Genomic DNA, 26,976 nt, shown 5'->3' with positions numbered 1-26,976 from the left:
GGCTGCGGCGCCGTTAAATACTTAGCGCCTTACTACAAGGTCCCTTTGCAGGACCCGACCTGAACGATTAAAGCAGGGACCCGCAAATGGACCTTGGTGCTAAGTACGGTACCGCAATTTGCGGTACCGTACTTAGCGCCTTCCCCATTCCCATAGAGCCCTATGGGGCAAAAATGGGAATAGGGAAGGGCCATGGTTCAATGGGGAATTACCGCCCCGCCAACCTTGGAATGGGGTGGTAATTCCCCATTGAACCATGGCGGACCCGTTACAACACCGGCACCAACCATGGTGCTAATTACGCCGGTGTTGCATTTACTGAGGCAGTTTGCACCAAAAATCCATTCCATTTCTTTGTTACATATTAGGAGTTTGCACAGCTAATATCATGCCTATATTCCTTATGAATGTATATTTAAAAATAAAACCAATCAAACATATTTTTCATTAAATTAAACACTAGGTTTTACAAATCAACAAACAAATGAAGACAATGGGCATCATTACAAGTCAGTCGGTCCGGAAAGAACGGTGGTGGTAAATCCGCCACCACCGTTCTTTGTGGACTGGCTGGTTAAGAGTCCTGCAGGCGGGAGGTGTCACTCCCGCCAGGTCTGACCTGGTGGGGATTTAACACCACCCGCCTGCAGGCGGACATGGAAACACCGGCTCTGTCATAGAAGGAGCCGGTGTTTCCATGGTCCCCATCCCCATGGAGTCCTATGGGACTCCATGGGAATGGGGACTTACAGAATTCCGCCTCCAGAATTCCCGGGTTACCGGGGTTGTAATGCCCCAGTAATTCCGCGAATCACGGAGGCGGAATGGTAATACAAGTCTGGCGGTAACCTGCCAGTTATTCTGATCTGTTACCGCAAGACTCGTAATGAGGCCCAGTGTATTTTCCCTTATAGATAACCACACACTAACACACTTCAGCAAAAAGAAAAATAATCTTTTGAAAGCACACACATGTTCAGATCACCCCACTCCAGCAAAACAAACATCTTTTTAAAACATACACATTTTCAGATCATCCCAAAATAACTTTAATACACACCATAAGTGATTAGAAAAGCATTGTAACTATAATTACATTTCTACTGCTCTGTGATCATTCTTTTGTTTTGAGTGCAGGAAGTATCATTAATGATTCTATATCATGCACCTCACTGAAGTTCATTGTCTTTCTTAACAAACAACTTCAAAAATTGTTCCCACCCATTTGCTACATATACATCAGGACCACTTCATTGTTAACAAAAGCCCTCACAGGACAAGGCAGTGGGTTTGAGCAATGCAGGTTCGCAGGATACAATGCCCGAGGACAACACGTAACACGTTTGTTACATCCACGCTACCGAGACTATTCAATCTCAGGTTCAGACCCCCTGTGGCAAAGCCCTCGCAGGACAAGGCGCAGTGTTGAGCAGTGCAGGTTCGCCGGATATGCTGCCCAATGTCAACACGTAACACGTTTGTTACATCGATATTACTGAGCCCATAAAATTTGAGGTTCATACCCTCTGTGGCAAAGCCCTCACAGGGCAGGGCTGCAGTGTTGAGCAATGCAGGTTCACAGGATACGCTGCCTGATGACGACAAGTAGCATGTTTGTTACGTCCATATTACCAAGCCTATACAATCAGAGGTTTGGACCCTCTGTGAAAAAGTCCTTGCAGGACAAGGCCGCAATGTTGTGCAACGCAGGTGTTTGGCAACAAAGTGGGCTGCGGCACAGACAGTGAGTGTGGATGATTCACCGTCCTGTCTTCGGCAGCCAGGTAAGGGGTTGGGGAGTTACCCTGCATTGCGCTTCTTAGCTCTTCTCCTGAACCTTTCCCTTTCTGCATCCCTCAACCTTGCCTCTGCCCCTACCCCTGCCCCTGCTGCTTGTTCCCCTTCATCGTTGCTCCCTATCTGCGCTTTCCCCTCTGACCCCTCCTTGAGTTCTCCTCTTGGCCCTTCCAGTCTGTCAATTTTCCTGATCCTCTCTCTACATGGTTATGTGCATACCTTACCTGTGCGCTTATGTGCCACTTCCATCCATGGCTTCATGCGCCGCACATCCACGACGTGTGTGGCCCCCTGCAGCCTAGTCCACATAGTCTCAAAACCCCTTCCATACCTGTCTGTTTTCATTGTGCATCCTCGTTTGTGTGGCCCCTAGCACTCTCATGAGCGCGTTTACTTCTGTCACACTTCGTCCTTCGCGTGCTTCAGTTTTTGTGTGGTCCCACAGAATCCGCGATTGCTTTGATTCACTGCACTCCACTTCCTTGGCTTGATTGCACCATGCAGCCTAGGCCCGCACGTTCCCTCGCTATCCCTCGATTGCGTGTGCCTCCACGTCCCATCCATTCCCTGCCTGCCCACTACATATACTCGGCCTGCGCTGCCCGTCGCATTCCGCGATTGCGTGTCGCAGAGTCTCCTCCATCCTTGGCAACCTTGCACAGCCTAGTCTGTGGTTTCCATGCAATCCTCAATTGTGTGGCTCCTCACACCCCTGATCCTTTGTGCGTGACCATGCATCCTTTGCCCGCACGTTCCCTCGCTATTCCTCATTTGCATGAGTCTCGCACCCTTGTTTTGTTCTGTTTCTGCTTTGTATTGCTCTGTGTTCTGCCCTGCTTTTTTTCCCTCTTCTAGGTTCTTCTTCCATCGTCTGTTCTTTTGTTGCTGTGAAATGTCTCTTGTAATGCTCTGCTCTTCCTTCCTTTAGGTTTCTCTTTCTCTGTCTGCTCTGGTTCTGACTCTGTGAATTGTCTTTTGTACTGATGTGCTCTTTCTTCCTCTAGGTTCTCTTCTTGACTGCTCTAGTTCTTGTGCCCTGCTTACCTGGTTATTTTCATCATACAGTCCTGTGTTCTTTTGTGCTTCTGTGAACTTTCTCTTGTACTGCTGTGCTCTTCCTTCTTCTAAGTTCTCTTTCTTTATTGCTCTCGTTCTTGTTGCCCTGTTAACCTGGTTGTTGTTCATCATACTGCCTTGTGTTCATTTGTGCTCTCTCCTGATCCCTCCATCTAACTCAGTTTAGTTATCTATTTACCACTTGTTTCTTTTCTTTTTCCACCTCTTCTGCTTGCACCCCATTATGTTCTCCCCCAGTCTCCCCCTCCGCTCTTCTTTCACTCCCCTTCCCTCACCCCTCATATCTCCTTAACCCTCCTCCACGCCATCTGTGGTGCTCTCTGTTTCTCCTATCTTCTCCAACTGCTTTTGTTTCAACTATCCTACCCTTCACACTAAGTCTGGTAGGAAGAGGTTTAAAAAGTACATCCTGCTCTCAACCTTGGCCTCCTGATTGTTGATACCTACAGCAGTGCTTCATCCAGACATACCCTCACTGACATCCTCTTTGTCATTCCTTAACCAGACTTATGGACTCTTCAAATGGTCTCTGTGCTCTCTTCTTTCTCTTGCTCTCCCATTAATGGTGGCACCCGGTGGGAGGGCCTTCTTGGCACCCGTCCACTCCTCTAAGGTCATCATCAATGTTTACCTGAATGACACCATCTTGGTCCAAGGCCGTCAGGCCAACCTCTTCCACTTTGATAGATGCTTCCCGCGCCTTATCAATTTCCTGTACTCTCCCGCTGTCCCTTCGCGCCCTTCGTCCTCTCCACGCCAGATCCAACAACTCTGGTGGGGGTGTAGCCTTGATCTTCCTGGAGTGGATTACTGCCTATATCATTTCTATGCAGGTATACTCTTCCTTTGAATGCCTGGTCTGTAGGCTTTCTCTCTCTCCTGACCACTCTCTCACAGTGGCTACTATCTACCGACCACATGGTTAGATCACCTCCTTCCTCTCTGAGTGGGCAGACCTGGCTTCCTCCCTCCTGCCCTCAACCACTCAACTCCTCCTCCTTGGAGACTTCAACATCCACCTGGATGTTTCCTCTCCCCCAACGGGACTCTTTTGCAACTTTTCTGACTATTTCTCTCTCTCTCTCTCTCTCTCTCTCCCTCTCTCTCTCTGTCTCTCTCTCTCTCTCTCTCTCTCTCTTTCTCTCTCTCTCTCTCTCTTTCTCTCTCTGTGCATTATTCCCTCTGCCTCAAATCATTCTAGAGGGCACACTCTTGATGCTCTGATCTCCTCAGATCTCCACATCTCTAATCCTCTCACCACTACTCTCTCAAGGAGTGACCACTTTCTCCTCTCCTTTCCTCTCCTCTCTATCTCTCAATCCCTCAGGCCAAGCCAACCCCCACACTGCCACCCACCTTCTCAGTCAATCGACCAATGAAGCGTGTGTCAGTTGAGTCTTTCTCAATATCTTTCTCTCCCCCTCCTGCACCTCTAGCTGACTCACACCCTGACACAGTTCTTTCCATGCTCCACTCTGCTTTCTCTGACATGCTTGATATACTTATTCCTGTCATCAGGATCCACATGAAGCCTAAAACAAAGTGCAACTCCTGGTACGACTCAGACCTCGTCCCCCTTAAACACAAATGTAGGGTGGCTGAGACAAAATGGTTAGCCTCATGTTCACCCTCTGACAAACTGGCCTGCCGCCTGCTCTAAAAGCAATACCAACTCTCTGTCCTCACTAAGAAGAGAGCTCACATCCAAGCCCACATTTCTGTGGCATCTAACAACTCAACCAAACTCTTTAAAATCGGCAAGGAGTTGGCCAATCCTGCCGCAGTCTCCACCTCTCATGTCCCCTCCCATGCCCTCTACACGGCCCTGCCTTCTTACTTCATCTCTGAAACCCAGGACATCATGTCTACCATTTCATCATCTATGCGGTCACTTGGAAAGTAATCAACACACGAACGGACAAGATCCATAAGAGTTTTGTATGAGGCGAGTATATCAACGCTATAGCTGCACACCAGTAGAAAATATGCGAATTTGAGAATGGTCACCCACACGAGCATACAAGAAAAAATCTGCCGAAAAATGCAAACTTTATGGCACCGCTTAAGAACAAGATTCAGCTTCTAATTATGAGAATTTCCACTACCCACAGTATTCAGTGATTTAGGACTGAAACGTGGTAAACTGCACATTTTACAGCAGTTTGAAACTCCGTGAGGACTGACCAATACATTTGACGCCAACGCTGGAGCTACAGATTTTGAGTAATTGTTGTTGATGACACAGTGAATGTTGTTGAAATGTGGTCACCTGATTCATTTCCCTTGAAGTAATACAAATCCATTGGGGATGAAACATGTCGGGTTAGAAAAACTGTGAGATTAGTTCCACAGATTTAGTAAAGCATTAAAATGTAAGTAAATTCAACTGCACTTAAGAACCCTATAGATCAAGGGTTGAGATACTAGACAGGAGCATGTTTGATTATGCAAAATGCTAGTTTCATTTATTGTGTATTTTTAGCTGATTAAAAACAAAAAATCTTTTTTTCTGTTCATATGTCATACTGTTGATTTTTTTACAGAAAAGTGTTTTTGTGAATAGGTTACAAGTTTTTATGGTTATACTTATTTTTCAGTTGTTTATTCACTTTATTTTTTCTCCTCTTCTTACTTTGTCTAAAGAGGTATTTTTGTAATTTTAGAAAATGACCTGTATGATATTTGAGGTCTGTTTTTATGAGTCATGTTTGTGTAATAAAAAGATGTATTATTTTTGTATTTGCGTGTGAGGTTTCAATGAGTATACTCACACGGTAAGACCAAAATTCTGCTTCACAATAAATGTTGGGTGCTAGTTTAAACAATCCTCATGGAGGTTTAGGGAATAGCTAAGAGGTGACAGGATTTTTCTTGCATTGATTTTCATGATTAAAGGAGCTCAATCCTGTCCTTTTGTTCTAACCCCCCCAGTGCTTATTATTATGTAGGTACCATTTCATCCTCTTCAGCTTCTCCCTTCACTCTCTCCTCTTCCTCTGGCCACCCCCCTTCCCTTCTATGCCTTTCCTTTGATTAGGTTTGTAGACAAGACTGATTTATGAAAACCTCATCAAAACAGCTTCTTCCCTGTTCTTACAAAACCATTAAGGACCACATTGACACCCTCGCTCCAGCCTTGGCTGACTTCTGCAACCACTCTGTTGCCACTTTAACCTTCCCCTCTGAAGCACTCTTTTGAGCACTCTCTTCTCAAGAAACCCTCAGCCGACCCCTCCCTTCTCTCTAATTATCACCCAATCTCCCTGACTCCTTTCGTAGGCAAACCCCTGGAAAATCTAGCGATCTTCCAGCTTAATCTTCACACTGAATCTTTTGATTGTCTCCATGACCATCAGTCTGGCTTCAGAGCAGCCAGAACACCAGAAACTGCTCTCCTGAACATCTGTGAAGACCTGCTCTCTAACCTTGATGCTAATCCCCTCTCTGTCCTCATCCTACTTGATCACTCCTCTGCACACCTGCACCTTATATTCCTGCCACTCTCTTGCCAGCCTCCCTCGGCCCTTTCCTGCTCCCACTTGTGTGACTAAGAACCTTGCGGTCATCTTCGACTCCACAATTTCCTTCTCTCCTCTCATCTCTGATGTCTCTAAGAAGTCAAACTACCAACTGAACCTCCTCAGAGGTATTCTTCTTTTCTTCTCCTTCCCCAGAAGCTCTCTGTCTCCAGAGCTCTGGTTCTCTCTTGGCCTGACTACTACAACAGCCTCTTTTAAAAGCTGCCTTCCTCTACTCTCCATCCTCTGCAACTTATCCAGAACAGAAATGCAAGGCTTGTCCTTGGCCTCAAGCCCAGGGATTGTATCTCTCAAGAACTGCAATCTCTCAATTGGCTCCCAGTGGCTGCAAGTATCAAGTTCAAGACCCTCTGCATTGTCCACAAGGCCTTCTGGGGAATGGGACCAAAATACATCCAACTCTCTATTCAGAAAAGTCTTCCTTCTCAAGCTTCTTCTCCTCCACCTCCAACTCCTTCAGGGTCAGTTGCTTTTCTATGCAACGAGTTTTGGGCAGATCTCTCTCTTCACTGGCGCCTCCCTCTGGAACAGCCTCCCTGCCTCTCTGAAACTTGAGCAGGACAATCTATAGGGAATCCATGATTGCATTCTTCAATCAAAAAGACCATTGATTCATCATAATTACATATACGTCAACGGTGGACAACATAGCACTAATTTATTGCTTGATACCTCTATGCAGCCTATTAAGTCAGAATTATTGATCAGCTGGTTGAATTTAAGGCACAACCTCTAAGAGCTTATACATTTTGGAAGGTCATGATCACGATTCAGATGGATAAGCTCAATCCTCAAGTTTCAAGGCATTCAGAAATCTAATGGTCCAAAGTCTGTGGGAGGTTATAGTTCCATTGAATATTAACTGCCAAAGTAATTCTGCAGATAAAGCTTCATGTCTTTGGACAGGAGATTTTAAATAATGTATGGGATTTGTCATTCACTTTTCACAATCAATCAAGAGGTGATATAAGGTTTCTGGTTGATCTTTACGTTGGCAAAATCGACAAACATTCTCATGTGACTGAATACATTTTCGTCTGGCTTGAATGTCTTTGGTTGGCCATAGATTGAATATCACTCTCATGAAGTCTAACTAATGTGAAAATGAGGGAGATCTTTGTAAGTATAATTCTAGACTACTAAATCTCTTATGCGGAAAACTATTATTCTCAAAATCACAGTAACGCATACACATATCTTTTGTCTTAATCCAACCCTGTTGGAATAGTTTGGTTTTTGCCTTCAGCAGGACAATCTCCGGTTCCCAAAGCACCTCAAGACCTTCCTCTTTGCTTCTGCCTTCTCTCTTCCTCTTCCCCGCTGGTCCCGTGTCTGATACTGCACTGGTCACCTGACTTCCCTCTGAACTCTGGCCAAGGTCCCTGCATGGCCAGTTGCACACCTGCACTGCCTCCTGGCACCCTTGCACTTGGGCCTGTATCTGCTACCCTACAGTCCCTTTACCTGCACTTATGAGACACTTGCTGTCTGTACTTAACACTTGCACTGGTACCAGCTGGCTGCACTACTCATGATTGATCCTTTTTCCTGCACGTGCCCTTCCTCCCCTTCCCCAAGCACTTTTCTAATGATCTCTCCCCTGTACTTGTGCGATCTCAATGTCACTAGGCCTAGTAGGATCATTGTCTATGTCCTGCCTTTGTTTCCCCTCCCTTGCCCCATAACGCCTTGAAACTCTTCTGTATAGGCACGTTATAAATGTCATATCATATCATATCAAATACAGTGAGATACAAAAAACATCACAAAGCCTCATTATCAAATACAACTTTCAACAAACCAATGACTAAAACCGGATTCATTCCTATCATATTTTGTCACAGGTAACATGAACTGCACAGTGTGCGTTCTGCCATCAAAATGAGAAAGGTAGAAAAAGAGGACCCTATTGTAAGACAACTAATAAAATGGCTGACAAATATTCACTGCAACCGATCACAAAGTACACATTCACAACATTAATACCGGCCAATTAGAAACACAAAAACTCATACAGAGCCCTGCCCAGCATCTTTAGTAGCAACAGCTATTCAACGCGTCTACAAAACTTTCTTGTAGCTGCGGCTACACCTAAAATGTCTATGAACTGAAAACTACACTAATCCAACCTTCAAAACTTCAAATAAGACAGAACACATAAGCAGACAAAATAACACACACAGATGCAATTCTGACATGTAAATCCACGTACAAATATGATTGTTGCACAGAAAATGTATGGTCCAATGAATGTGGCAGTAACAGTAGCCACGTCTATCAGAACAACCAACAAAAAGTTAAAAAACCGTTGCGGTTTTAGAGAATCCTCACCGGTTTGGCTGTTATTACCCATGGTTAAGACACGTCCACAAACACTCCACATCTCATTTGCTGGTACACACCCACGGCTGCCCAAGATACACATTTTAACCACATGTAGCAATGCTGTGCATTGGTTGGGTGCTGTCTAGCCACAATTATTATATAAAAAAATATGAATCTGAGTGTCACAATGAATGACAATAGAGACAATAGTGATACAATGGTAGTTAAAATGAGTTATGCTAAATTGAGTGGGACTCACATAGGAACCCCTCAAAATTCTATCATTAACAGTGTAGTAGATTTGACATAAATTTGGAAAGTGATTAAGGACTTGCGCCACCCTCCAGACTGCATATTTTTGTAAGGATTTGTTAAAAAAAACAAGTTATTGAGCAACCCAAATAGTTCTTCTTCAAGTGCAGTGTACTTCCTGTTCACTTTACAATAGAGAAATGGCCAATTTTTGCCAAAGCGCATATCCCATAATGCTGGATGGATTTGGACATTTGGACCAGGTCCAAAACAACTTGGGCATGAAGTGTTGACTCGCGATCCATGCCTGGTTTGGGAGTTATATCTGATCTTACTGACCACAATTGAAGAATGATACATTTTATCTTGGACAAAAAACAGAAACACACTAATTTATGTTCAATTTTTTGATTTGGGGGTTTCGCCCCTAGCCCGCTGTTTTTCCAACTTGTTATCACCACCCTAACCCCATCCCAACCCATTTTAACACCTTAGCCGACTATCCTTTATTTAATTAATGTTTGCTGTGTTGTTCAGTGTTATGGTCCTCTCTGAAATTTACCACTCGGTTTTGTTTGCAAAAAATGACTGGATACATGTTTGGGGGTTATTCCGGTCGGTAGTTATTTAAATATTTGACAAAGAACGGGGTGTTCCCTTATAAAAAAATTAATATCTGTATCTCGCGGATTAACCTGAAATCTGCTATGAAGTACTCTTAGCTGTTTTGAGTTTTCTGTGAGCTAGTACAATTCGTGTTGTTTTGCATAGTTATGTTTTTATTTTTTTATTTTGTTGTAGGTGCATCATACTCATAATCCCAGCGTACTTGCACCAGATGTTGTATAGTTAACTCCTGTGAATTGCCAAACTATATTCAAACTTATATTCAAAACATCTTGGCATTGCTGGAGATGGGAGCAGTACTTCTATAGTCATTTAATGAAAAGACTCCTTTGTGAACCTTTTTAGCATTTCTGATGACCTTTTAAATGGAATTCTCCATTGCTGCAGGTGTTGTAAGACTGGTTTTTTGTGGCAACACATTTAGGGCCTGATTCATGGAACGTATTCCTATGGGATTGTGCCATTATAAAACACTTCCATGAATCAGGCCCTTAATGTGTGTAGGTTGATTGTGCACAACCACCACTCAGTGATCCAGCGACGAGGGAAGATCACATATAGGTCAAAAAAGGTAGCAGCCTATTATGGGGCTGAACAGCCAGAAACATTTGAATGTGCACATCTTGGTGTTTTTTTGCACAGAAAATATTTAAAAAATGTTAAAATAAAATGCTTTTGTTTCTACCTGTTTGATTGTTTTCTACCCCATGTTCTCCAAGTTTACTTACCCCTCCCTGTTCTCTCATGTTCTGAAAGTTTACTTAACCCTCCCCATCCTCTGTCCTGCAACCACCCATTATAATGTCGTTTGTTTATTCTGCCAGTTTGTATATCCATGTTTGTTTATTGTAGTGGTATTTTCTTATACCTTTTTATATTATTGTATGTTTTTTTTTTATACAAGTTGGATTTTTTTTCCAATGACCCAATGATTAGTATGTACTAAGAGAAAAACAGTTTTGTATGCAATAATTCTGTATCTTATACAGTGTATGTGATGCACTGCATACAAGATATGAGGGTCATGAAACGTGTGTACTAAATTGTTTTTCTTAAAGTGTGTGTGTTCCTTTACAGATTATGTTTTCTTTTTTTCAGATAGCAGGATAATATTTTTTTTAAACATAGATTAATAACCAAAGCTATGGTGTAGCCTAATGGGTTGTTGGGTATTGGAGGCACAGTTAACTGCAGCAATGACTGGGGCGAGTCAAAGCCACGGGTTAATTAGACCATACCCTTGGCTATAGTCGTCAATGTGCAAAAAAGTATGTTGTTTGCACCTGAAAGAATCCTTTCTAAGAGTGATCTTTTATGTATATATTTATAAAAAATGTAAGTGACTTACCCGCAAAAGTTTCATATTGTAACTGCAGCTGTAAAAAAAGTCAATGAACTCTAGCAATGGCTATGGGTGATGAGTTATTATGTACTTTCCATAACCCTTTTTATGTACTCTTTTCACTGTACCTTTTGTTATTGATATCCTATACCAAGTTAAAAAAAGCACCCAATCCTATAGCCGCAGCTAGTATAGATGGGGTGCCATTGGTATATTCATGATCACATCTAGGAGTATCAACGACTGGGGGGGGTTTGTCCATAGCTATTCCAAACCCACCTCATATGCTGGGTTGGTAGCTGTGGCTATGGAAAGTTTTTGAAAAAAAACACATGTGGGCCGTATTGAGTGGAGTGTTTGTAAACAGATATTGTAACATTTGAAATATGTTTTATTCATTAATAATACATATAAGTGTGCATACTTGAAAAAGATAAATAAAGTTGGTTGAAAACAGGTTTATTTGTCGGTAAATGGTTGTGGATTTTCTTTATTCTTTTAGTTGGAACTCATTATACATCTTCTTGTTTAGCCCAATTATCTGGACTTTTACTGTCCATGATTTGTCTTACATTTTCAATGTCCTTTTTCATTGATCGTACTTCTTTTTGAATATTAATTAGTAAGTTGTTTTAATTCTGTTAATGAATCCATGATTAGTTTTGTGGGTATGTGTTGTGGTGCTTCTTGTTTGATTCTTCTCGATACTTGAATGACTTCTTCATCTGTTTAAAAATATTAGAAATATTTTTAAACAATTGGAGATATAATACACTTTAAAAATATTTGTGTTGGTTGCATAGACATATGATAGTAGGTAGCTAACGTATATCTGTTTGATGACTGATATTTGTTCCTTAAAATATTATTGTTAGTCTCATTTTACATAAATATAAAGAATGGTTTATTTTCTTCTAGTTCATTTTGTTCAGCATCTTCCGTTTTAATGTCTCCCTCTGTTTGATAATTGCCCTCCAGCCATTGCACGTAGTTTTACATTTTTGTATGAGAGAAGAAAATACTGTTTGTCACATCAGATATTAGAACAGCAATGGAGAAAGAGTACATAAAGAGAGAAGGGGGAATGTTTGTATTTACCTTCTGATTGGTTTTTCATTCACTGTGTGCTGGGTGCCAATTGATAGGATGACAAGTACCTCAGAGGCTGTTGAATTGTTGAACCTATAGAGAATGTAATTCTTTGAGTGATGTTTATATATGCCAATACAACTGAAGATTATATTGTATCATTGTATTAAGAGTTTTTCTACATAGTACTTTTTTATTTCTTTAGGCTGAGGTGTCATTTTAGCAGATTGTGCTATTGTTGGGGTTATTTATTGTTTGATTGGATATTTCAAAAATGCAGCCAATTTCAGAAGGAGAGGATTGTCATTGTTCAGAAGACTGTGGAGAATTTGAAATGTTAAGAATGGCGTTCATAGTGATGTTGAGGACATAGGTGATGTGTTGTCAAATCATTAGCTTACAATGTTTTTTGGTTCTATAATAGCATTTTAGATGGAGTGTTTGACATGAGAGGTTTATGCTGCAATTGTGGAGACATATTTTTGACAGGGAGCACAAGTTTTTTTCTCTTTTGGAAAAGAAAATTAATTAATCATCCAAAGAAAGAGCACAGAGATATTTTCCAACATTTCTTTAATTGTAAAAGAGGTGAAGAATATTTCACTGATTGAAAATATATTTTTTGGTTATATATTGGTAATGAAAAAACAAAGGCTATTTTAAGAGCCACACAGATATTTTTTAAGTGTATTGGAATAGGAAAATACCTTTGATGCTTTTTTTCTTTTTACAATAGCCGCAGTAATGACAGCACCCAATTAAACGTTGTGCCCTGTCAGATGGATTATAACCATGGCTACCATTAAGCCAATTGGACATTGTGTATTTCTGGCGGGTGTAGATGCGTCTATGACTATCGCCTTAGTGGCAGGTATGGCGATTCCAATTTCTGTGCATTGATCATGTTTTATTGATTTTACACTACACAATTTAACATGTGTTCCTGATTCTATGCCCTCATTTGTATCTTCCTTTGTTTGAATTTCTACAACCTTGTTAATGTCTTTTTGAATCTGTAAAGATGTTACGGGTAGCCAGGACTATTGGCGGTTGAATCAACCCGCGTCTATGAACGCTCCAATCATACATCGTACTTTGTGGCAGGCCTTGGTAGCCACAGGCATGTACCCGCTATTGTGCCCGCGGTTATGTGTGTTTGTGTTTTGGTGCAGTGATTATATTATTTCATGGATGTTTTAGCACATATTTTTCTGTTGGGATGTTCTCACCTTATGGCATGTGTGATTCAAATTTGAACCCTTTGCAAAATGTGTTTTCCAGCGCATTTGAAAAATGTGCATGTACTCGCGTCTATAAGAGGGTCCATGCCGTGTAACCAGGGATATAGCTGCAGTTTTGTGATTTGTCAAATTAAGGAAAAAATGATTTTTAATTGTGTTTGAACATGTTCTACAGAGTACTCTTTGGAATTATTGTGTTGGGGTTGAATGTAAGTGTCCCCAGAAACGCACCCCCCTTATTGAGAGGCAATGAAGGACACACCCCTTGAGGGAATGAGACCAAGACCAAGTGCGGGTGAGATCAAAAGGGTTTTTATCTAAATCAATATAGGGCATGCAAAGGACTCTGCAAACTCCGAGAGCGCTCTGTCTGACAATTGCAAAGACAGGCCTACTTATTTACAGAACAACGTCATGTGTGACACAAGCTATAGGGGGCACATAATCGTGGGGATTGGGTGGTGATGTCTAGGGGGTAAACATTGTAGATAGTTGCTCCTTCAGGATTGGTGGACGTTGGTGCAGCGCCACGTGGGGTTGGAAGGTCAGCTGGGCTCATTGGGGTGGAGTGCCGGGCCGGACATGCCTTGTAGTGATGATTGGTAACTAAACTGACATTTGCCCGTGTGGCCACACATTCACACCCATTCGTCACACTTCATGCTTCCGTTGGCTTATAACTCTTGTAAGCACTGATCTTAGATCAATACGCAGACCGGAACATTGATATGCAATCGGAAGTGTCCCAATACATCAGTTGTGAAGATACCTTAGGTTCAAACAAGATGGTCCCAGGTGCATAGTCAGGGCATGGGAGGCGTTACTCGATTACCCTATCTTGTTAGATTCAGTGAGGGATGGTATTATGATCTGTTGGTACAAGGGTGGGCGGCCCCCCTTTTGAGGGCCATTAACTTGGGGTCGGCGGAGATACCACTGGCCCATGGGGGGCATGTGACTGGTGCCTGAGAGACGGTGGGATTTAGGACCTGATAGCTCGTAAATCATGGAGTCAGGCTGTGGCGGCCTCTGACATGGGGGAGGTGGATGCTTGAAATGGGTCCAGCAGGGTCAGGAGGGGAGGCGAGGCTGTGCTGTTCGAACCCCAGCTATCTCTGTAGGGCCTGGGTGGGAGGAGGGGGAGATGGCCTTGCAGCTCTGTGTGTGGCATCCTGCACAAAGCAGTGTACTGTCCCTTGGGTGAGGGGCGAATAACAACACGTGGGTTCTCTAAGATGACTTGTATGCATTTGCATTAGAAGGGATACTAGCTGGGGGGCATACCTTTAGCACAACATTTCACATCTATAGTTGACATACGAACATGAGGTAGTGTCAGGGAGGTGTATGTGTAAAGAGGGCAACACAGGTTATTGTATATTGTCATCAGTTAGCCAGTCTTCGTACATCTTCACATTATAAACAATATCTGTTGCATATTACTCTTTACCCATTCTTCTTCACTTTAGCAGCGAACATTAGTCAACACGACATATATTACATAAATGGTTTCTACACATTACAAGAATTCTCGGGGTAGGCAGGGGCATGGGGTGCCACACAGTCTAACGCTGGGGGCATGGTACAGGGTCAGGGCATGCAGGATTTGGGCTGGTTTCAGTTACTTCCTAATGTTCCCGTTCATGGCTGGGGCAATGATGTACTGCGGAAGGTTAACAGCTACAGTGTTTTATTTTGTTGTTTGTTCGTGTCTGGTGGCTCGTGAGAACGAGTCGTCAGCGGGTCTGCCATGCGGCGGGGGGTTTGGGAAGCGTGGGCCTCTTTGAGTGCGGTCGAGTGGGGGTCAAGCTGCAGCTTTCAGTGTGCACGTTGGCTCTGCCTGGGTTAGATCTAAATATTTTTAACAAAATGGAGTTGGCTTAGTACAAGAAATTTGTCTGTGCTCTGCCACATAACGTGGTGGTGCAGCCTCACGTGTCGGTCTGCAGCTGCCCTGCCACCTTGGCTGGGGGCCGGTGGGCTGCCGACAAGTCATGAGTCTTCACCAGGGTGGGAGATGTAGTGGGAGGGGGTCCTATTAACTATCCTTCCCTACATTTCCCCCTTTCGTTACTTAATTAACGAATACCTTAGCTCCCCCAACCGCTCATGCTCCTTCTAAGCTAAAACTGTCTCCTCTCAGGCCGGTGTTCCTTTTATTGGCATCCAAGCTCTTCAAACCCCCCCGGAGGCTTTCCCCCCTTATGGCATACTCATCTGTTGTGCAGGTCATATATATACATCCCCTATCTCCCTCCAGGTCCACCCATACCTCTGTGTACCATTCTAGTTCCAAGGCTCTTTTATTGTGGTATGATATAACCTATCCACTATATCCCCATCATAATATATTGGTACCATTCTAAACTTGGGTTTTGAATCCTCACCAGTTTGCACGTGTGCTTCCTGTTGCATTCGTGCCCCTCCTCTGGTGTTGCCCATTGTCACCATAATCATTGCTCCATTTGGGACTGCGTTTGCGAAGCATCGAAGACCCAACTGGCACACACAAAAAATCACAAGCAAAAACACGATGAGGGGCATTAGTAGTTGTTAGGGAAAATTCTCTGTTTAGGCTGAATTTCCTAACCTAGTGAGTCCCCCAGCAGCTTTGCTGGATTTTTGGGGTTTAATTTTTTCTCATGTCACTCTTGGACATGATGTGAGTGTGTTCCTTTGACTCTAGATGTGTTTAATGGGCTATGGGGTCTTTTACTCCATAGGGCTTCATGTGCTTTTGTGATATGGGTTACACAGCACCCTCCGTGCAGTAACCCAGGGGTGTCATAGTGACCCCCAAACATAGACTCCATACCCTGGGACTGACTACTGTCTCCCAGGGCATGTAAAGTCACCATTGGCTTTACTAGTCTTGAATTCTGAACAGAACCAGTACAAACCATCATATTGTAGACGTACTGGCCGGGGCAATTCGATTGCCCTGGGGTCTGTTAGTTGAGGGGGCATGTCTCCGTCCCCCCTGATCGAGTTTTGGCTGGTGGCAGTGGATACTACTTTTTATATTCAACTGCGAATATTTCTCTATGGGATTTTCCCATTGTTCGAGGCTACTATCTTTATTTATTTAATTACGATAGCCTCGAACATACCGCCGGTTTATTTATTTATTATTAATTCTCTGGTTGGTATTTTTTGGCAAAACTCGGTTCTAAAATGGCGTTTGTGTTCTCTTCTGTGACTCCAACCCAAGTCGAGCCCTTTGTTCCACTTTTTTGGCGGGCTTCTCCACAGAAGCCTCCAAAGTGGTGCCACTCTGTCTGGGATACTTAGGAGGGGTGGAGGGGGATTTAGGCACCCTGGACTGAGTTGCCTAGGCAACTCAAGTCGCACTCCATCCTGATTGACCCAAGTGGTGAGCCAGCCGGCTCACCACTTAGCATGTTTGAGTGACAGCTAGGCTGAGTGAATGGGGGTTTTCTGCATAAAAGCAGGGCTTTGGGGACTGGAACTTCAGAAGTCGCCACAGGACCTAAGAATCCGACGAGGGAGAAGCTGAGCCGACCTGCTACGAAGACACCACCGGTGGAGCCCTGCTGAACCGTCTCACCACTTTTCCCAACGACAGAGGAGATCTCCCGCCAGAGAGTCTTCTTCCTGGTGGGGATAACCAGTTTCACTGTCTTTTTGCCTTACCGACGCATCTCGTGGCCGCCTTGCCTGTGCCAACCACCCCGGCAACCGGAATACCAAGTTTTACCACGACCGCGAAATAAAGGGTAATACCTTTAACCGGAAAACTCTGCGGCTGGTTTCTTCCCTGGCAGTGCAAAGACCTTCATCTTTCCTCCAATTTGAGATCTTCTCTTCCTCTGAACGACGCCGAGACTTGCACTTGCTGCCAGGAACAACTGCCACCGCTGGAGGATCCTTCCCACTTAAGGTACCGTGTTCCGCCTGGCTTCCCTTGACACTGACGGGGTAGATTTAGCCCCCGGCTTTCGAACCTGGGTTAGCCTGGGACACCCTGGCTAAACTTTTCTGAGCCTCTCTAAACTCTTTTCGAACTCTCTGCAAGACTTTCAAAGCCTAGTGTAACTGTGTGATCTTGGGCGCATTTGTGCTCTGCTCTCTCTAAGAGTGGGCCCAGCCTATGGACTTTGGCTCACCAGTGACTTTTGCTCTTCTGCCTTGCTAAAAGTGTTCCTAAATCTTAGAGTGGTGTATCTTCACATATTCTGCCTTTTTCCCTCCCTTTTTCATGAACTTATTGGAGTGCCATCTATAGTTAAGCGCTCACCTCTGTCTGGAAATAAGTGGTGTTAACTAAGACTTGTCTGATAAGGAATAAGGGTTGTATATATCATAATAGTAACTGTGTTTAAAGTGATTTACAATAAGAGTGCCAGAGTGTTTCAAACAGTGTGCTTTTAAATAAATAATTATATACTTTGATACCAAAGCTCTGGTCAGTGTTTGCTTGTGCTATCGTATCTGAGTGCCTATTGTGTATACTTTGCATACTGCCTAACTCTTCTTGAGGGAAGTCTGACTGCTCAGCCACAGCTACCAGGTAAATCTGGGTGGTACAGACTGCTACCAAGTGGGTTTACTGCTATCACCTGTAGTCCAAAATCTTTTGCAGTGTTCCCAAAGGGAACTGCATAGGTTTCTGCCTGACAGTAGTTTCACTGCAAGCCCCATCCAGGATGGCACCAAAAAAATGTTGTCGAACCATGTGCTTGTTTCCGCACCACCTTCTTTCTTCATGCGTTCCGCTAGGTTGTGCACTGCGGCGATGACATGCGATAGAGTCCCATTATCAGCATCTTCAGAAGGTACAAAAGTGCAACAGGCACTTCCTTTTTTTTGGCAAACACCTCCACATCCATCGCCGTCAACAGGTCTACGACATACCTGTTTTGCATTGTCATTAGTCTCAGAGCCCTTAGCTCCACCTTAATCACGTTGAACCCTTCTTCAGTGTCGTTAGCCAATTGGATCAGCTCCCACTGTGTTATCTGCAGCCACTTTGCGTTTGTCTGTGCCTGAATGCTTGGGATGAGGGAGGCAAAGAAGGTTTCGGCTGAACTGAATAACCTGACCTGTCTGGGATCTGTGCCAAGAGTTCTGAGGAGGCCCTTGATATGTAGTTTGACGACCTCCGTTGTCTGGATACAATTCCTTCAGCGTTCCCTTCTGACAGGGCGTACAGTGGTGGCTCTTCAGTGGGCGGGGCATTGGCTGCTACTTGGGTCATTGTCCTGCCCCCTTCTCCGATGGGGCTTTCCGGTATTACCATTAGAGCTGAGTTCAGTGTCGCCAGGGAACACGTGCCCCTCCATGATGGTGGGAGGTGCATGTATGTCCGTTTGCCACAGACCCAGTAAGTGTCCATTAATCCTGCTGTTCCTTTCTTCATATCTGGGATCATCAGGCTTTTACTGCAGTTCGTGTTTCTTCCCATGTCGATTTTCCCTTCTCCCAAGAAGCAAAGTCCATTTGAGATTTCGTTCTGTAGTTTGAATGGTTTTTCTATATCGCTCACCCAGGTCAATTTGGCTATATGTTCTGACCAGACTGTGGTACATTTTTTTTAAATCCATTGCAGCTTTTTGGTTGGTAGCCCTCGCAGTGCTTCAGCCTTGCATGATACCACATTGTCTTTCCATTTATTTTCCGAGAATAGTGTTCCCTTTATTACGAAAAACGGTTCTTTTAAACACACCACTCCTTTGGCTCTCGAGTAGCACGTTTTCTCGCAGCATTTCAAAAGATACTGTGTGTGCCTGGAAGGTGTTCTTAATTCTGCACAGGGTGAGATGGAGGAGACATTGGGCATCTGTGAGAGGCAATTCTTGAGGCATTAAAACTTTAGGTGTGCCTGAGGCATGGGGGATCAGTGAGCACACACAGCAACTTTCATTGGTCGTTTGTTTAGCTGTGGAGCTCATGTCTGCATACCATTTATTCGACTGATGTGGGTGCCTGCGATCTTCTATTGTATCTAGTCCCAGGCCAGAGTATTGGTCATATCTCTTCCTACCCACCTCCCTCCTTCTTCTACTGCTTTTAAGAAATGTTTTCGCGTTCCTGGATGCATGTAATAGGGACTCCGTTTCCCCAGCCCCCCCTTCTCCCACTCCTCGTACAGAGCCATAAAATTGCTAGCCATTTCAGCATTTTCTTTCATCTTTTCTGTGGTGTAAACATTTTCTATGGGAGGATCGGTTGTCATTGTAGGCAGGGTAGCAGTGGTGTCATACAGTCATGATATAACAGAGGGATGTCGGTCGTTTAGCTCATGTACACTGAAATGTATTGCATTATGTTGGGGCTCTGGAGGGGTGGTTGACTTGTCGTTAATATCATTTTGACGTTTTGCCTGGTCTGGGTGGGGGCAGTACCCCCATACTAGCTGGAAACCATCCCATATTAAATAATTACCCTCCTTAAATGGTTTGCTTGCATTTTCCATGTTGGTTCCATTACCTCCCCCCTCAATTATCTCTATGCAGATAAATGCTATTATCCAATAGAGTACCAGGCCAAACATGAGTGTGAAAAATATAATTGCACAGATAGTCAAACCGCATTCATATGAATATGTACGTAAATCAAAAGTAACATTTCTACTCCTAGCGTCGCTATTTGTAGTTGTTGCAGGCTGCCTGTTCATTGCCATGGTTTCTCCTATTTGTTAAAACTTAAAAAGCATATTAAGCATATAGTTGCATTCATATTTGAATTTCCAACTTTGGAATGATGATCGAGAGAGAGAGAGAGAGAGAGAGAGAGAGAGAGCGGTAGAATGAATGAAAAAGTTATAGTGTGGAAATAAGGCATTGAGAACGGAGATGGGGGCGGGAAGGAGTAATTGAAGGAGAAAGAGAGAGAGAGAGAGAGAGAGAGAGAGAGAGGTAGCACCATTATGGTGCAGAGGAGACATTGAGAGAGTGTCAAAGAGAAAGAGAGAAAAACGGAGAGAAACAGGTCATTTTCATTCAATACTGTTTTACTTCTTGCTGTAAACCTCTTTATAATACATTTGTCATTCAGTAAACCCTGCATGTTCACGTGCGTAAGGTTTTTGTTTTTTTACACAATTACTGCTCTATTCTTGCGTATTTTCCCTATCAGTGCTCTCTGCACCTTCTGTTGGTCCCACACTGTCATAAGCTTTTCGGACATCTGTCAAATGTATCCAATATCTGAAGCCCTTCACTTTCACCACTGTTGGCGTGCAAAACACTACTTCGAATGGGCCATGAAATCTTGGAGCATTCCACCTACGAACGAAACTCCTGATATAGACCATCTCATCTGGTTCTAGTTGGCCTGTGGGGTTTTCTTGTTCTGGAGTAGTTGTTTCACTCTCCCCCTCACTTGTGAATGGTGGTGCGAGTTGTTTTGATATCATGCGGGCTGCCTTAGTGAGTTTTGTCAGGTATTCATTGAATTATTCTCCTAGTACAGTGGCGCTTCTGTGTCCATTCGAATGTCTGCGGAGAGGTGAGTGTGCTGTGTGCATTCGTCTCCCTGTCACAATCTCATGTGGTAACAAATGGTGGTCTTTGCTGGGCTGATTTCTCAGTTCAAACAAAGCCAAGGGGAGACAATGCACCCAGTTTTTCTTAAGAGTGAAACACAATTTTGAGAGTCTTCCTTTAAGTAGTTTGTTTATTTTTTATACCACGCTGTTACTTTGCGGGTGATAAATCGAGCATAATTTGTGTTTGATTCCTAGCATTGATGTTACTTCTTTGAAGAGATTGTTCACAAAATGTGTGCCATTGTCAGAGCGAATCACGTCACAAATTCCCCAGCAGGGGAATACTTCCCGCACTAGAAACTTTGCAGTGCACTTGGCATCTGGGCGGGCACAGGGACCTGCCTCTACCCATCATAAAAAAAGGGGCAAACTACCACTATCATATACCTTGCTCGGTTGCACCTTTCACCAATGTCTGCATAATCTATATGCAGCTCTGTGAACGGACCTACCGGCTTGGGTATCGTTCCCCCCAGTGACCTTAGAGTCATGCCGGAATTGTATATCTGGCATTTTGTACATTCCATTGTTAACTTGGGGAGTTGTTCCTGTAACCCTGGAATGAACCAGTGTTCCTGTATCTCGGCAGCAATCTGTTGTCTTGCATTATGCACTGGGAAGTGTAGCTGCTGGAATGCTATTTCTAATAACTTAGTCGGCATAACTACCTTACCTGTGTTGTTTTGCCGCCATAATAAATCAGTGGCTGACTGGCTTCACCCCCTTTTTGTCCACAATTCCTTCTCATCCTCAGTTGCCCCTTCCTGTAACTCCAATATTTGGGACACTGGCATGGCATTGTACCCATCTGGAAAATCGTCCTCTGATTCTTTCCACACTAAGTACTCACCTGTTCTTTCTTTTGTTAGATATGACGCTTCTTTAGTGGCTGCGTCCGCTGCCGCGTTTCCCAAAGAGACAAAGTCTGTATTATTGGTGTGGGCCTGGCATTTTACTATTGCTACCATGGTGGGTTCTTTCAACGCTTCTATGAGTTCTTTTAGTAGTTCTGCATGTTGTACGGGCGAACCATCTGCCCTGTTGAACCCCCTCCTTCCCCACCTGGCAAGCTCACCATGTACTGTTGTGGCCATGTATGCTGAATCTGTGTAAATTGTCACGGCGCACCCCTTTGCCGCACATAGTGCTTCAATTAGTGCTATCAGTTCTGCTGCCTGTGTGGAAAAATGGACGGGCAGTCACTGTTGTATTAGAACCTCGTACTCACCTTCTTACATTTGCACGACTGCACCCCCACATGCTTTTCTCCAGTTTCTGAATTTATGGAAGCTGACCCATCTATAAAAAATACCTCACCTTCAGCCAGTGCGTTCTCACTTACTACAGTTGTTCCATTTTCCTCACCCTGATATGTTGCACAGTCATGTGCTTGCACATCCTCCACAGTGCATGGTTCTGAGATGAATCTTGTGGGGTTGACCACCTTGCACCTTACTACATGTATATTGGCACTTGACAGTATTCCCCATATACAGTGGCTCTCTGTGTGATTAACCTGCTTTTTCATTGCTCTAGTATGGCGAACAATGAATGTTCTACATACAGTGTCAGTGAGCACCCCATTACTATGGTGGCACTTTTTTCAATGGCGAACGTGGCGGCTGCGAGGGCCTGTTCACATGCGAAGTGTCCCTGCATTACAGTGTCTAGTGTTCCACTGTAATATGCTAGTGGCTTGTGTCCCAATGATGTCTTCTGTGTTAGAACTGCTGTCATGAGTGTCCCTTTACAGTGTGAGAACAGGTAGAACTCGCGTTCATAATCTGGGTTCGCGAGTACCAGCGCACTCGATATGAGTTCTTTGAGTGAGGTGAATACATCACACACTTCTGCATCCCACTGAATCTCTGTATTTTTCCTTCTGCGTTTCTTTGAGTGCCTGAAGCAAAGGGCGTGTTTATGCTGCATAATCTAAAATCCATGCACGGCAATAGTTGCACATCCCTAGGAATTTTCGCATGTCTTTCACTGTTTTTGGTCTCCCTACAGCCGAGATGGCTGCCACTCTGTCTGGGATGATTTTCTTTCCATCTTTTGAGATCAATTGCCCTAGGTACAGCACTTCACATTGACAGTATTGCAACTTTTCTTTGTCAACTTTGTACCCCTTTTGGGCTAATAATGTCAAAAGGGCAATGGAGTCTTTTCTACATTCTTCTTCGTTTTTGCTCCAGATCAACAAATCATCAACGTACTGTATTATCGTGCTGTCTGCTGTCATGTTCCCAAGATCTTCATGCAATATTCTGTTGAATATGCTGGGACTTTCGCAATAACCCTGGGGCAATCTACAGTGTTCATACCTCCTTCCCCCTAGGGTGAATGCCGTCAGGTATCTGCATTCTTCTGCGAGGGGTATTGAAAAGTAAGCATTTTTCAAATCCACCACTGTGAAGTGGGATGCTTCTTTTGGGATGCTGCATAGAATAGATGCAGGGTTTGGGACCAAAGGGAACTCTTTCTGAATGACGTCATTTAGTGGGCGTAGGTCCTAGATTATCCTCCAGACTCCTCCTTTTGCTTTTTTGATTGGGTAAATACATGAGTTACACGGGGAGTTTGAGGGTACTATTATCCCCTGTGTGAGTAGGGCATTTATTGTTTCTTTTATTCCTTCTGCTTCCCGGGACAGGGGTTATTGTTTTACCCGGGGCAGAATTGCTCCAGGCTTAAGGTTGATCTTCACTGGCGTGACTCCGTGTAGCAGTCCTACGTCATGTGGACCTGTTGTCCACAACTGCCGGGGCACCGACTGCATGTCGTCACTAAAGAACGAAGGTGGGGCCCCCACTACCGCCATTAGCTTTACTGGCACCTGTCGCTGCTGTATCATTATTTCACAAGGGATGGCTATTTCCATAATGATTTCCATAACTCTCTGAGTCGGTGACAAGTTCCTCGTCTAATAATTCTTGGAGTGCAATGTCGTCGTTTATGCATAATACTGTACACCACTCACAGCCGTGTATGTCCATTGCAATTACAGCTATTCTTTTGGCTGCGATTTGTACTGCATGTTTGTCTAGTGACATCACTGTCCCTGGCATTATATCGGGGTGGGCTATTGGGCGGAAAACAAATTCTGCTGGTACCCTCCACTCAAGTTTTCTCAACTCCGGGACCACCCGGGCCAATGTTTTTATCCCATGGAGGAACATGTCTGGGTTCACTGGTATGCCGCGCACCTCTGAGCACGTGGCTCGTGAATATATCACTATCATTACTCGCATTGGGCACATTCCTGGGGTGGAGCATATGATTCCTCCTCTTTTGGTGAACGAAATAGTCATGCTGAGCTTGCTTAGGAGATCCCTCCCCAGTAGGTTAACAGGGGATTGTTCATAGTACAATAGGGGTGCCCTCACTGTTTTTCCCCCCACTGTCACATCCAAATCTTCTGTGTAAGGAACTTCGACCACCGCTCCAGAGAAACCCTGCGTCTCCAATTTACGATTAGATAGCGGAAACCGACCTTCACGTAAACATGACTTCTCGGCTCCCGAATCTACCATAAAGATGAATTGTTTATTTCCTATCTCTGCCCCTATCAATGGTTCCTCGCTTGCATTGAAGGTTGTCGATAGGATTGGACACGCAAGTGCTCTCTGTGGGCTGTCCTATGCTGGATGCCTAGTTGTACCCCTCTGGCTGAAAACATTACATGAAACCACCGCTATTCCTCCATATGGGGCAGGCGTGCCGTTTGATGTTGTGGTGAAGGGGTTGTTTTGTGTGTAGGGAAGGTGCTCGCTACTTTGTGGGTGTGGTTGAACGTTGTGTGGTCGTTCCCTGTATTGCTCTTGCCCCCTTTGGTCTTGCTGTTCTCTTCCCCCGTCCCAGGGCAATCTGTATGGGCTTCCCAGACGGGGGTGCCCGTAATATTGGTCATCTTGGTAAACTGGGTTCGGTCTGCTTCTACACTCGCGTGAGAAATGTCCCCACCTCCCACAATTCCAACAGTTTCCTTGTCCCCCTCTGGGTCCCGGCCCCCCATTTCCACCATTACCTCCGTATCCCTGTCCACCTCCTCGTCGCCCTCTGTACCCGCCTCTTCTGTTGCTGGGGTGCCACACTTGCCACTGCTGCCTTCCGTAATCCTCCTCTCCATTCCACTGTCTTTGCCCGTTGTCTGCCCAATTTGCAGCCATCCTCCCCTGTATCGCTACCAGTCCCTCCTCCTCCGTGTCTCTATCATGTGGGAGTGCTGCTACAGCGACCTTCACCAGTTTCGTTTGTACTAGCTTGGCCTCATCTGCCAGCCTTTTTTGTGCCACCTCCTTCTCCCTCTCTTTGATTCTTTTGCAATGGTGCACTATTATGCTCTGTATCTCTGGCCATCCTTTCGCTTCAATCCCTGCTATTTTGTCAAGCGCTTTTTGGACTTCTTTTGGGAGCCCCCTCTTTATTATGAAGTAAAATAACGATGTCGACTGGTTATATGGTGTACCCATTTCAGCTCTCCACATCTCCTGTACTCGAAAAATGTAATCCATAACCTCTTCCCCATCGTTCATAGTGCATTGCATTACTGACTGTAAATCTGGCGTGTCTGGGAATGTTTCCCTTAACGCGTCCCAAACGTGCGTGCACACTGTATTGAAGGCAGCGGCCATCATGTCTGTCACTATCCAATGTTATTCCTGGGAAACCTGCTTTTGCCCACACCTGGTCTGATTGGTCACCTACTGCTGACACGAGTAAACTTTTACCATCTCCTATGGCCAGGGGCACTCCTGCGGTGTGCTTCTCAAAGGCATATATCCACTTGCTAGCTCCTCTTGATAGCGGGGGCAGTGATTTTAGTAAGTTTGCCTTATCCATCTGTGCCCAGTGTATATAATTTGGTCTTCCCACCACCCGATGTATTAGTGGGAGTTGTAATTGTCCCTTACTTCCTTTTCCAATACTCACCTTTGTTCCTCTCTTTCCCACCATAGCTATCATTCCCATCCTATTCCTTAATCTCCCTGTCCACTCCTGTTCCATTGCCCTCCCCAGCGGTGTCTCCCCGAACTCCACTAAACTTCCTCCTGCAGCCATTCCCAATCTCCCAGCTTCCTGCTCGTCTTCCTCTATGTCACACCATAGCTCTTCTCTCCCATCACCTTCCACTTCTCCTCCTTCTGCACTTCCTCTGGTATTGTTCGCTCCCAGTTCTACTATCTGGGTGGGCTCCTCTTGTATCCTGAATAGTATCTCTCCTTTTTTCCACCCTTCCTCATTTGACTTATCTAACGTGTGTGATCGGGACAGTCGCTCTGACCTTGTCGTACCGGGCTCACCTTGTTCACATATACTTTGTATCCTCGACAACTCTTCTCTAGCTATCGAGAGCCTGGCGTCTAAGTCTTCTGTTAACTTACATAAGTTTACTGAAGGGGTACTCACCTGTCCATTTGATCAGTGGCAATCATATGGTATTGGTGCTGTTGGCCGTGCTGTGGGGGTAGGGGTACTGTTGAGCACATATGTGGGATCACTATAACTTTCAGCGGGTGCTGGCTTATTCAAGAGTGGGTATAATCGGGTTACCTCTACCGATCCCTCTTTACCCCTGTCCTCCTTACCACCTCCTGCCCTTGCAGATGGGGTAGCAGTGAGGGCAGGTTGAGCGAGAGTGGTGTCTGTTTTCTTTGGTGGGGGTATTTCCTCGAATAATCGCCATAGGTCTAGTATCTCTCTCCTGTTATGAAAGTGTTTTCCCTTATACTTTAAGTATATACATGTTGCCACCATATCCAAAATGCTCTTATCAAAGGACCCTCCTTGTGGCCAAACCTGTGGGAGTCCTTCCCCTTTTAGCTCCGTCACCCACTGGTCGTGGTACTTGGTTATTCTGTCTACATGTCCCGGTAAGCTTCTACAAATGTGCGCTAGAGGTGTCTCCGCCCCCATGGTTGGACCTGTGTTACTCTATTCTCTTGAGTCAATCTTGTCTATCACTCTACGTGTGTAACTGTGTATGTGGGGCTCTGCTTACCGTCAGCTCCTGACGATCAATTTATGTTTTGCTCAAATGGAAAACATTTCTTTGTCAAATTTTACCAGGTCACACTTACATTGACCACTTCACCTGGAGATCACTTAAATCAACTATAATTTATATAGACATCAAATTGCAAAAAACCATAAACACACAATGTGCACAACACACAA

This window comes from Ambystoma mexicanum, chromosome 5p (genome assembly GCF_040938575.1).
Source record: "Ambystoma mexicanum isolate Mex_15411 chromosome 5p, UKY_AmexF1_1, whole genome shotgun sequence".
NCBI lineage: Eukaryota > Metazoa > Chordata > Amphibia > Caudata > Ambystomatidae > Ambystoma > Ambystoma mexicanum.
This window is presented reverse-complemented; position numbering follows the sequence as displayed.